This window comes from Hylobates moloch, unplaced genomic scaffold (assembly GCF_009828535.3).
Source record: "Hylobates moloch isolate HMO894 unplaced genomic scaffold, HMol_V3 SCAFFOLD_17, whole genome shotgun sequence".
NCBI lineage: Eukaryota > Metazoa > Chordata > Mammalia > Primates > Hylobatidae > Hylobates > Hylobates moloch.
In genome coordinates, this window is record NW_026652292.1 from 50,559,465 (window position 1) to 50,573,108 (window position 13,644).

The 13,644-nt window shown below is 44.6% G+C and overlaps 1 protein-coding gene across 5 annotated transcripts in view; it reads left to right on the forward strand.

The window, feature by feature from the left end:
- RBM47 (RNA binding motif protein 47) overlaps positions 1 to 13,644 on the forward strand; it is a 211,942-nt gene that overhangs the window by 83,612 nt on the left and 114,686 nt on the right. For 4 of the 5 annotated variants that reach the window (XM_032135522.2, XM_032135527.2, XM_032135525.2 and 1 more), the window contains one exon: positions 6,813 to 6,897. The exons of the other annotated variant lie outside the window; for it this stretch is intronic. The gene's annotated coding sequence lies outside the window, so the exon portion shown is untranslated. The remainder of the gene's footprint in view (positions 1 to 6,812; positions 6,898 to 13,644) is intronic. 5 annotated transcript variants of the gene reach the window in all.

Here is a 13,644-nt window from a genome sequence, read left to right on the forward strand (position 1 = left end):
AGCCTCGAACCATATGTATTTTGTGGCCACCATATTTTCTTCATTCTTTTAATAACTGTGACCCAAGCCCATAGTGATGTGTATACCTCTCGTGTAGAAGCAGGTCAGAACATTCACTCTCAGTTACCTCGACAAATATTTGTGGGCAGGCTGGGCTTGCTACCTACACAGCCCACTTTTGTGCTCAGGAAATATATCAGAACCACAAGAGGGCAGCTTGTCCTGTGAACCTAGGGGTAAAAAAGTGCTATTCATTAGCTACAGGATAATGAGGGGGAAGATGTCTAAATTTTTCAAAATGTTTCTTGCATAAGGAAGGTTTTTTTTTTGCATTCCTTGATGGTTTCATCTATTCAAAGAGAGAATGATTTTGGAAATTAAAACTTTTAAGACGAGTTTCTTCATGCATATCTATTTTTTGCTTCTCTGGAATATAAATACCCATTTCCCCTTGAATCCCTTATTCCTCCATCTTCTGTCCCTTCAATCTTTATTAAGGTATAATTTACATATGATAGGGCCAGGCACGGTGGCTCACACCTGTAATCCCAGTACTCTGGGAAGCTGAGGTGGGCGGATCACTTGAGGTCGGGAGTTTGAGACCAGCCTGGCCAACATGGTGAAACTCCATCTCTACTAAAAATACAAAAATTAGCTGGGCATGGTGCTGGGCACCTGTAGTCCCAGCTACTCTGGAGGCTGAGGCAGGAGAATCACTTGAACCCAGGAGGAGGAGGTTGCAGTGAGCTGAGATCACGCCACTACACTCTAGCTTGGGCGACAGAGTGAGACTCTGTCTCAAAAAAAAATTACATATGATAAACTTCACACATTTTCAGTGGTGACTTTTAACACATGTATCCAGCTGTGAAACCACTACCCCAATCAAGATGTAGGAACTAACATCTCTGGCAAGTTTTCTCATGCCCCTCTGCAGTCAGTCTCCCCTCAAAGGCCCCACATCCCCTTTAATCTTTAATCCTTGAAAACATTTTACCTGACACAAAGCATTTTATTACTTTAAAGTAATGATTATGCACAAAATTTATGGTCTTGTGTAGGAGACCATGTGAGAATTTGGGAGAGATGCAAGGAAATCAAACCCAGCTTCGTTCCAAGACAACTCTGTTGGGTTTGACCCTTTGTGGCTGTGGTGGTGGTTATCCTCTGGCTACTATTCATGGAGAGGGAGAATTGTCATTAACTGAACAATCATTAATTTCCCATTTGTTCTTTAATATTTATTTCTGCTGTATTTAACATTTATTACTGGGCGCGGTGACTCACGCCTGTAATCCCAGCACTTTGGGAGGCCGAGGCGGGCGGATCACGAGCTCAGGAGTTCGAGACCAGCCTGACCAACATGGTGAAACCCTGTCTCTACTAAAAATACAAAAATTAGCCAGGCGTGGTAGCACACGCCTGTAATACCAGCTGCTTGGGAGGTTGAGGCAGGAGAATTGCTTGAACCTGGAAGGCAGAGGTTGCAGTGAGCTGGGATTGCACCACTGCACTCTAGCCTGGGTGACAGAGTGAGACTCCGTCTCAAAAAAAAAATTAGCTGGGCATGGTGCCGCACACCTGTAATCCCAGCTACTTGGGAGGCTGAGGCAGGAGAATTGCTTGAACCCGGGAGGCGTAGGTTGCAGTGAGCCGAGATCATGCCACTGTACTCCAGCCTGGGCCACAGAGCGAGACTTCATCTCAAACAAACAAACAAACAAACAAACAAAACATTTATTGCACCTACGTACTTGTATTATTTAACTTAAGGAATCCTCCCTCTAAGGGAAGTGCTATTATTATCCATACTTACAGACTGAGGAAAATAAGAGGGAGACTGAGGTACTGGCTGGGCGTGGTGGCTCACGCCTGTAATCCCAGCACTTTGGGAGGCAGAGGCAGATGGATCACTTGAGGTCAGAAGTTTGAGACCAGCCTGGCTAACATGGTGAAACCCTGTCTCTACTAACAATACAAAAATTAGCTGGACATGGTGGTGCATGCCTGTAGTTCCAGCTATTTGGGAGGCTGAGGCAGGAGAATCGCTTGAACCCAGGGGACGGAGGTTGCAGATTATGCCACTGCACTCTAGTCTGGGCGACAGAGGAAGGCTCCGTCCCCAAAAAAAAAGAAAGTGAGGTACAGTCATGTGTGGCTTTTGATTGATAAAAAAGAATGAGTAAGGTTAGTTTCCTGATGAGGGTAAGTGAAATTAAAAGTTTCCTAAGAAACTCATTTTCTCATTGATCATAATGATATGTACCCAGGCCGGGCACAGTGGCTCATGCCTGTAATCCCAGCACTTTGGGAGGCCAAGTTGGGCAGATCACTTGAGCTCAGGAGTTTAAGACCAGTATGGCCCACATGGTGAAACCCTGTCTCGGCTAAAAATACAATAATTAGCCGGCATGGTGGCATGTGCCTGTAATCCCAGCTACTCGGGAGGCTGAGGCAGGAGAATCCCTTGAATCCAGGAGGCAGAGGTTGCAGTGAGCCGAGATAGCGCCATTGCAATACAGCCTGGGTGACAAGAGCAAAACTTTGTCTCAAAAAAAAAAAAAGTAATATGTACTCAGATTTAAAAGCCAGGGCTTCTCTTTCCCTACATAATGCCCTTGGGCAGTGTCACCCGTGGCTGCAGCTGAACGCCATGATGACTGACCTTGACCGGCAAGCATCGCTATGTCTGTTTCCCTGTTTCCTGCCTTCATTGTCTCCTGACAGGTCGCCCTGCCCTTAGCCCTCCTCTGCATTGTGATCAGAGTGATCCTTCTAACATGCAGTTCTGGTGATGTCACCTTCCTGATTAAAATTCTCTGATGGCTCCCTCGGCAATCAAATATGGGCTCCTGGTTCCTTGCCTTGGCAGCGGCACGTCCTGTTGCTCTCGCCTGCCCATCTTCACCCTGGCTGCGCTCAGCTCATTGTCCTTCTCCAGAGATCCTGTACGCTCTTATGTCCCTGCACCAGGAACTGACTGTTCTGTCTGGAAAATGCCCTCTTGTCTTTCAGACGTGTCTGCGGGGTAAACTGTTATTCATCCTTCAGGACTTGGCTCACATCTTCCCTGATTGACACAGACATGGGATCATCTTCTTCCCAGCTTCCAGGGCCCCTTGTGGATTAGAGCTGGTGTCACGTTGTTTTATAATGGTCTCATCCCAACTCTGTGCTCCACTAATCTGTACTCTCCTGGAGTACAGATTTTGTCTTCTCAACTTGACATTTCTAGTCCAGCTCAGCACCTGGACTCACTATCCAGACTGTAATACCACAAAGGCATAGAACATATTCATATTCACCACTGCTATTGCCATTGCCTGGCATAGGGCCTGGCCTGTAGGAGGTATTCATTTCGTATTTGTCGAAAGCATTAATAGTGGGTGTTTTTAAATATCGTACTGTAATGGTTTAGCTCAGGAATTGCAACCTGAAGGGCATCATCAAGCCATGGCCGTCTTTTGTATGGCCCCATAGTATTTTAAGTTTTTTGAGTTTGATACCTGTGGATAGAGCATATGCTCTCCTGTTTACCACTGGTTAATTGCACAGTTAATCCACTCTGATTATCATGCCCTTGACCTCTTTACTCATCTGCAACTCATCTGGTCCTGGGAGATGAGGTTGGGGGATGTGGGGAGGGGCAGTGTGTTTATTTGTTTAGGCTGCCATAACAAAATACCATGGGCCAAGTGGCTTTAACAGCAGACATTTATTTTCTCATGGTTGTGGAGGCTGGAAGTCCAAGATCAAGGTGACAGCAGGGTTGGTTTACCTGGAGACTTTTCTGCCTGGCTTGCAGATGGCTGCCCTCTCACTGTGCCCTCACACAGTCATCCTTCAGTCTGTGTTGTCTGTGTCTGAATTTCCTCTTCTTATAAAGACACTGGTTGTATTGCATTAGGGCCCATCCCCATGACCTCATTTAATCTTAATTACCCATTTAAAGACCCTGTCTCCAAATATAGTCACATTGTGAGATACTAGGGGTTAGACCTCGAATTTATGAATCTGTCAGGGCAGGGAGGGGCGCTGTATATCCTAGAACAGGAAGGGACATGAACTCTCAAGTACCGTGGTCTGTTCCTTGCATCTGATTCCTGTTTTATAACATGTCACTAAAAGGGAACCCAGGAGCTAGCAGAGAGAGCAGTTCGTTCACTGAGGCACAATCTGGATGGTTATAACATGCACCTGCTCAAACACCTGATCTCCACTCTGATCACTTTGATCTTGGTACCATATTCGTGTTTCTTAAGCAGCTAACATTTAGTCAGAATGCCAGGTAGAACTTAGGTGCTTTTCCTTTTGGAAATCCATACCCTTTTTCATTCTATCACTCCAAAAACTGATGTGTGGGCTGCAAACTTTCTTTGCCAAGGGTTAGGTGGACAGGAGAGGTAAAAGCTGTATAATGACATGGCACCACCTCCATTTGCTGTAAGCAAACAGCTAGGTCCTTTATTACCCTTGAAACAGGCACTCGTGACACAGGTTGGACTCAGAGAAGCAAGTCAAATGCCAGGTTTCTGTGGGTCAAAGTTCCTTCCAGCACTGTATGTTAATCAGAAGCTCAACCTTAGTTAATTTGGCCATTGCGTTGGGAAGAACTTTGGAACAAATAATTACTGAGCTGGACTGCAGGAGTTAGCATAGCCCAGTATTTTCTTATCCAAGAGGTACGTTGTAGTCTTGTAGTCTTTCTTGGAGGGGATCTCAGGAATGAGACATTTGTCACAGCTTTATTTATTCTTGGTGGAACAGTAGTATAATAAAATCTTCTACACTGAACCTAGCTCATCAAAAGTATTTACTTGCCGGGCACAGTGGCTCACACCTATAATCCCAGCACTTTAGGAGGCTGAGGCGGGTGGATCACATGAGGTCAGGAGTTCAAGACCAGCCTGACCAACATGGTGAAACCCCGTCTCTACTACAAATACAAAATTAACCCGGAGTGGTGGTGCGTGCCTGTAATCCCAGCTGCTTGGGAGGCTGAGGTGGGAGAATCGCTTGAACCCGGGGGGCAGAGGTTGCAGTGAGCTGAGATCATGCCACTGCACTCCAGCCTGGGCGACAAGAGGGAAACTCCATCTTAAAAAAAAAAAAAAAGTATTTACTTAAAAATATGAAACTGAATTGTTAGAGAATATTATTTGTGTATAGGCAGAAAAGCCAGCTGTAGAGGGCTTCCAAGGTGAAGGAACATTTAAAACCAACACAACTCACAGCGATTTAAATGATTTTGAGTGTTTGGCAATTAACCATAAAAGACCACAATTTAATGTGCCTCTGCAGAAATAATTTTAAATGAACTTAATAATCATAGCCGCCCTTCACTGAACATTTTCTCTTTGTGCCAGGCCCCAAAGGCTTCATATCTGTTGTCACAATGTCTCCAACAAATAGGTACTATTAGGCCCATATTAGATGAGAAAAACTCAGAGGTTCAGAGAGGTTGAGTAAAATGCCCAAGATCAACCAGCTAGCAAGCAGTAGAGTGGAATTTCGAGCACCTGGTCAAACCTGTGAGCTTCCCCTCCCTGTTAGTCCACTCTTTATACATTTCCTCTTCTCTCTCTCTTTCTCTTTTATTTATTTATTTATTTGTTTTTTTTGAGAAGGAGCCTTGCTCTTGTTGCCCAGGCTGGAGAGCAGTGGTGTGATCTTGGCTCACTGCAACCTCCGCCTCCCGAGTTCAAGCAATTCTCCTGTTTCAGCCTCCTGAGTAGCTGGGACTACAGGTGCCTGCCACCATGCCTGGTTAATTTTTGTATTTTTAGTAGAGATGGGGTTTCACCATACTGGTCAGGCTGGTCTTGTACTGCTGACCTCAGGTGATCCACCTGCCTTGGCCTCCCAAAGTGCTGGGATTACAGGCGTGAGCCACCGCGCCTGGCCTCTCTTTCTCTCTTTTAAAGACAGGATCTCAGGCTGGGTGCAGTGGCTCACGTCTGTAATCCCAGCACTTTGGGAGGCCGAGGTGAGTGGATCATGAGGTCAGGAGTTCGAGACCAGCCTGACCAACATGGTGAAACTCTGTCTCTACTAAAAATACAAAACATTGGCTGGGCATGGTGGGGCATGCCTGTAATCCCAGCTACTTGGGAGGCTGAGGTAGGAGAATCGCTTGAACCTGGGAGACGGAGGTTGCAGTGAGCTAAGATCACACCACTGCACTCCAGCCTGGGTGACAGAGCGAGACTCTGTCTCAAAAAACAAAACAAAACAAAACAAAACAAAACAAAACAAAACAAAACAGGATCTCACTCTGTTTCCCAGGCTGGGGTGCAGTAGCATGATCATAGCTCACTGCAGCCTCAGAACTCCTAGGCTCAAGTGATCTTCTCGCCTCAGCTCCTCCAACAAGCTGGGACCATGGGCACCCAGCTAATTTTAAATTTTTTTGTAGAGATAAGATCTCACTGTATTGCCCAGGTTGGTCTCAAACTCCTGGGCTTAAAGTGATCCTCCTGCCTCGGCCTCCCAAAGTGCTGGGATTACAGGCATGCAGTTCTCCTGTCTCTCTTTGTCATAGTAAGATTTTCTTTCCTTGAGTGTCCTTTAATTAATATGAAATGGAATAGTCTTGCAGAACTGGCAAAATGATGTGACCAGTGGAGATTTCCTATATTGCCTGGTTATGTAGCTTCCCTTGAAGTTCCAGGCACACACAACGGCCTGTGATAATAGCAAAACACCATGTTCCGTCTTCTCACCCCCTCTCCCAGTTCCATTTAGTGATCACTAACTTTGGACTTCTCAATACCGGTCTTTGGGTCAGTAGTGTTATCTTTTTCATTTCACAGCTCAGGTAACGGAGGCCTTGGAAGGAGACTCTGCGTCAGGTCACCCAGCAGAGATCAGCAACCCTTGGCTCACTGAGGAGGTTTGGTAAGTTGGCATCATCTTCACCATGACTCAAATGCACATAACCCGGGGGGAGAAAAGTGGGTGAACATCACATAGCGACATCAAAATGCTAATCCTTGTCACCCCCCCTTTGTTTTTCATTTTACGAACATATTGTTGTTGTGTTTGTTTAATTCACTAGGCCAGAGTGCCCTGTATGTTTATAAGCACAAATGTCCTCAGAGGACTCCCACAGCCAAAAGGAATGACAGAGGTGTATTTGAATGATTTCAACGAAACTCTTTTAATACTGATTTCATGAAAATGTCTGGCGGTGGGTTCTTCCTGTAGCGTTACTGCGTATCATCAACTAGAATGCATCCCCCTGCCCTTCACACATACAATTTAATATGTCTGAAATTCGGCACACCTTATGCAAACAGGTCTGGTGAAATACAGCATTTCTCTGATAATCCCCAAATGACCAGCATTAAGTATTCCCTACCTTCTATTTTTCACACAATACAAATGGTTTTTTTTTCTGTTCAGAGGGTTGAATTTTTAAGGGTAAGAAATGCATGGTCTGATGAGTAGCTGATTAGTGAGAAGTCTGTGCTTACCAAAGAAAGAATTTAGGTTTCTTTTTTTGTTTTTGTTTTTGAAACGAAGTCACATTATCACCCAGGCTGGAGTGCAGTGGCATGATCTCAGCTCACTGCAACCTCTGCCTCCCGGGTTTATGTGATTTTCCTGCCTCAGCCTCCCGAGTAGCTGGGACTGACTACAGGCACGCACCACCACACCTGGCTAATTATTGTATTTTTAGTCGAGATGGGGTTTCACCATGTTGGCCAGGCTGGTCTCAAACTTCTGACCTCAAGTGATCTGCCCACCTCAGCCTCCCAAAGTGCTGGGATTACAGGCATGAGCCACCACACCCAGCCAGAATTTAGTTTTCTAATACTGAAAGAAAAACTTTTTTTTTTTTTGGTGACTTCATATGATGGTCTTGAGATGAGCACCTCAAGGGCCTTGTAAATAGTGGGCGCTGGCACTCAGAACAGCCCATGTGAGATGATGAAGCAGGCTCCCAGACATAAGATCCCAGAATCAGACACTCATCCAGGGTTCCCCTCCTGCAATCAGTGGGTAGGAGTTTGCAATGAAAACACCCCATGCTATGTCCCAGAATGACTCGTTCATTTATCCGTGAAAGCAGAGTCCAAATCCATGTTCATGTTAAATGTGCAGAAAAATAGCATCTTGAGAGTTAATGCCACAGAATGGGCATGATTCCCTAAGCCACATTTGCCTGACTGAGACAGACTTTAACATTTGCAAAACCTCCATGTTATGAGACCCTATAAGTGATAGTACATGATCTGTAGGGATACAAGTAAATTTATTAACAAACATTTTTTGAGCACCTGCTATGTGCCAGGCTCTGTGCTAGGCTCTGTGCTAGATGCAGCATAATTAAGAAGTAATTGGCCGGGCGCGGTGGCTCACGCTTGTAATCCCAGCACTTTGGGAGGCCGAGGCGGGCGGATCACGAGGTCAGGAGATCGAGACCACGGTGAAACCCTGTCTCTACTAAAAATACAAAAAATTAGCCGGGCGTGGTGGCGGGCGCCTGTAGTCCCAGCTACTCGGAGAGGCTGAGGCAGGAGAATGGCGTGAACCCGGGAGGCGGAGCTTGCAGTGAGCCGAGAATGCGCCACTGCACTCCAGCCTGGGCGACAGAGCGAGACTCCGTCTCGGAAAAAAAAAAAGAAGTAATTAGGACAGAAAGGATTGCTGTCCCCACAGGGCTACTTTAGTAGTCACAGAAGATATTAAATAATACATTAACAGAGTAATGAGTGGGCTGATGAAGAAGTGTAAGGAGTTAAGAGTTTAAAACAAGAAAACCGAAGCTAGCCACTCACACCTGCAATCCCTGCACATAGGGAGGCCAGGGTGAGAGGATCACTTGAGCTCAGGAGTTCAAGACCAACCTGGGCAACATAATGAGACCTGTCTCTACAAAAAATTTAAAAATTATCATCCCATTCTCTACTGGAAAATAAAAAAATTAGCTGGGTGTGCTGGCACGCACCCATAGTCCCAGCTACTTGGGAGGCTGCAGTGAGAGAATTACTTAAGCCTGGGAGGTTGAGGCTACAGTCAGCCAAGATTGCGTCACTGCAGTCTAGCCAGGGCAATAGAGCAAGACCCTATCTCGAAAAAATAAATAAATAAAAACAAGAGGACCTAATAGAATCTGAGTCAGGAGGTGACTATTGGGAAGGTTGCTTGGAGTTTGAGTGGCATTCTAACTGAGACCTGGAGGATAGGCAGAGGGGGATTGGAGACAGGCGGCAGTGGCTACATTAAACAGCCTGTGCAGGGTCCCAGTGTGGAGAGAGTGTTGGGGTCAAGGAATAGCACGAGCTATGGGGGGAAAGGGAAAGGGAGAGGGAGAGTGGCTTCAGGTGAACAGGTGTCTCTTGTAAAATGGAAACTTAGTCAAATTTCTGGAAGAATCTTTAAAACCTCTTAAAGAGATTGATTTCAGACTGATGATCAGATTTTTTTGTTTTTGTGGTTCAGACAGAAATCTACCTTGTGTATCAACATTATTCCCTAGAGTTAGAGCCCAAGTCTTGCTCCCCTGCTAATCCTTTGAATTCTCCCCAAATCTATGTTCTTAATTTACCTCACCTACCTCCCCCAGGAAGGTAATCAGCTTCTAGTAAGAGGTAGTTTTCACAGACAATGCGTCCACATTTCTTCGTCTCTGCATCCTTGATGGCATCCGGGAAAGGTGATCATCGACGTAGTCAATGTGTGTGTACGATTCTCCCACCAAAGGCAGGATTTAAAAAATAGTGCTTTAAACAGAATGAGCAGAGGCAGCTACTTGAACCAGCTACTTGACTCTACTTGTGCTTTGAACAGTGTGAGATTCTCAGGTTTCAAACCTTAGTGCTCTTTGTTGACATTTTCTTTTCTTTTCTTTTTTTTTTTTTTTTTGAGACAGAGTTTTGCTCTTGTTGCCCAGTTGGAGTGCAGTGGTGCCATCTCGGCTCATTGCAACCTCCACCTCCCAGGTTCAAGCAATTCTCGTGCCTCAGCCTCCCGAGTAGCTGGGATTATAGGCATGTGCCACCACACCAGCTAATTTTTTGTATTTTTAGTAGAGATGGGGTTTTCACCATGTTGGCCAGGCTGGTCTCGAACTCCTGACCTCAGGGAATCCACCCACCTCGGCCTCCCAAAGTGCTGGGATTACAGGCGTGAGCCACTGCACCCAGCCTATGTTGACATTTTCTATCAAGAGTACTGCTGAGCTGGGGCCCTTTCGCCAGTTACTGAAGTGACGGATGCAGAAATTTATACATGTTCATGTATACACACAAGGAACCCTAATTCCATGGAATTGGCCTTCTCAAGCTTGCTGAGTTCTCAGTTATGAGTAAATTTGATGCAATTTTTTTTTTTTTTTTTTTTTTGAGAGAATCTTTCTCTGTCACCTAGGCTGGAATGCAGTGGTGCAATCAGGGCTCACTGCAGCCTCGAACTCCTGGGCTCAAGCATTTCTCCCTCCTCAGCCTCATGAGTAGCTGGGCCCAGCTAATTTTTAATTTTTTATAGAGATGAGGTCTCGCTATGTTTCCCAGGCTGGTCTTGAACTCCTGGGCTCAAGCGATCCGCCTGTCTTAGCCTCCCATAGTGCTGGGATTGCAAGTGTGACCCACTGTGCCTGGCTTGATTCAAAAACAGTCCAGGTCATTACCTGACTTTCTTTGAGATGTTTATTTGTTTTACGACCTTATATAGATCTTATTTCACAATACAAAGAATAGAATGAGGATATTATATATGATTTATATCAATAAGCTTGACATTTAGGTTGTATGGAAAAATTCCTAGCAAAACATAAATAATGAATCTTAAAGTTAGCTGAGTAAAAAAACCAAATAAATAAATAAATAAAATATATAAATTAAAAAACCCAACTGAAGGAGAAAAAAACCTATATAGTTCTATAAGGAAAAAAAAGTAGAGTTTTTTTCCCCATTATTCCCCATTTATTATTATTATTATTATTATTATTATTATTATTATTATTATATATATTTTTTGAGACAGTTTCACTCCTGTTTCCTAGGCTGGAGTCAATGGCGCGATCTTGACTCACTGCAACTTCCGCCTCCCGGCTTCAAGCAATTCTCCTGCCTCAGCCTCTTGAGTAGCTGGGATTACCGGCATGCACCACCATACCTAGCTAATTTTGTATTTTTAGTAGAGACGGGGTTTCTCCATGTTGGTCAGGCTGGTCTTGAATTCCTGATGTCAGGTGATCCTCCCACCTTGGCCTCCCAAAGTGCTGGGATTATAGGCATGCGCCACCATGCCTGGCTAATTTTGTATTTTTAGTAGAGACAGGGTTTCTCCATGTTGGTCAGGCTGGTCTTGATCACTTGACCTCAGGTGATCCTCCTACCTTGGCCTCCCAAAGTGCTGGGATTACAGGGATGAGCCACCATGCCCAGCCTGTGTATTTTTAACAAAGAATTTTAACATCCTTCTTATATTCTCTTTTGGTTAATTTCTTTTTTAAATTTTATTTTATTTCATTGACAAATAATAATTGTACATAGTCGTGAGGTACATGGTGATGTTTTGAGACATACCATGTAAAGTGTTTAGATTGGGGCCTTGATTTTTCTCAAGCCACAGCAAGCATATTTTCCTTGATCAACGTGGCACCTGAAGTTAGATGGTGGCGATCTGTAGGAAAGATTAGGGGAAGAAATACCACAGGGCTCCTGATGGGAACTTTAAGTAAAATAAAAATAGTAAAGCATTTGGAGTCCTTACCCTTTCCTACTAATCATAGCCTAGATTTTCATTCCAAGTAAGTTAATAAATTAAGAGGTAGATATTATTTAACTCACAAGTTGAAAATGCAAGTTGCATTTGAAAACGAGGAAAATGTGGCCTGCTGAAGACATTGTTTCTTTGGTAAATGGCTCTTCATATTTTGGAATTGTAGCTCATTTAGTGAAATCATAGCTCTCTTAGAAATAGATTTTCCTAAAATCTGTATCCTAATAACCTAATAATTACTAGAAGATATATCTTTTTGTTTTTTGTTTTTTTTTTGAGACAGAGTCTTGCTCTGTCACCCAGGCTGGAGTGCAGTGGCACAATCTCGGTTGACTGCAACCTCTGCCTCTCAGGTTCAAGTGATTCTCCTGCCTCAGCCTCCCGAGTAGCTGGGATTATAGGCACCTGCCACCATGCCTGGCTAATTTTTATATTTTTAGTAGAGATGTGTTTCACCATGTTGGCCAGGCTGGTCTCGATCTCCTGACCTCAGATGATCCACCTGCCTCGGCCTCCCAAAGTGCTGGGATTACAGGCGCGAGTCATCGTGCCTGGCTTAGAAGATGTACCTTTTGGAAAATGACCTCCTCATCATTTTGTTTCAAAAAGGCAGACTCTAACCCAATTAAGACTTCAGGTAAAACTCACGTGGTCCATATGAGGGATGCTTACTAAAGAGCAAATACACCCAAAGGTCAAACAACTGAGCTAAAACACATTGACTTTTCCTTGGCCAACCACTGGTAGGGAACTGTCACAAAATGACCCCAGGCTGCTCAAGGCAATCCCAAGAGGCAGCTTCTAAAAACGAGTTTTCTGCTTCTTCACTTGAAAATGGAAGAGATTTTTTTTTCCATTACACATTACTTGGTACTGTTTATTTTGTACAACGTAGCTTTTTACTACAAAGAAGGGGAAAGTGGCCTATAATTTAATTTGATTTAAATTAAATCTACATAGGACCATCATATAAAAATACTGGAACAAGTGTGTGAGGGATACAAGGATAAATCAGACACTATCCTGGCCCCAGCAGAGTTTAAGAATGAGCATTTAAACATTTAGTTAATAAGAAACATGGGTGGGCACAGTGGCTCACATCTGTAATCTCAGCACTTTGGGAGGCCAAGGCAGGCAGATCTTTTGAGGTCGGGAGTTCGAAACTGACTGGTCAACATGGTGAAACCCTGTCTCTATTAAAAATACAAAAAAATTAGCTGGGTGTTGTGGTGCACATCTGTAATCTCAGCTACCTGGGCTGAGGCAGGAGAATCACTTGAACCCAGGAGGCGGAGGCTGCAGTGAACCAAGATTGTGCCACTGCACTCCAGCCTGGAAAACAGAGCAAGACTCCGTCTCAAACAAACAAACAAACAGACAAACAAACAAAAAACAAAAAAAGGCCGGGCGCCATGGCTTACACCTGTAATCCCAGCACTTTGAGAGGCCAAGGCAGGCAGATCACAAGGTCAAAAGATCAAGACCATCCTGGCCAACGTAGTGAAACCCTGTCTCTACTAAAAATACAAAAATTATCTGGCTGTGGTGGCGTGCACCGCTAGTCCCAGCTACTTGGGAGGCTGGGACAGGAGAATCGGTTGAACCCGAGTGGCAGAGGTTGCAGTGAGCTGAGATCGTGCCACTACACTCCAGCCTGGCGACAAAGCAAGACTCTCGTCTCAAAAAAAAAAAAAAAAAAAGAAAAAAGAAACAATACCAATAAAACAAGAGTGAATTAGATCAAGGAGCATCCTACCTCACATATGTAATGGTATATTTGAAAATGCAGTAGAGGGCCGGGCGCGGTGGCTCACGCTTGTAATCCCAGCACTTTGGGAGGCCGAGGCGGGCGGATCACGAGGTCAGGAGATCGAGACCACGGTGAAACCCCGTCTCTACTAAAAATACAAAAAA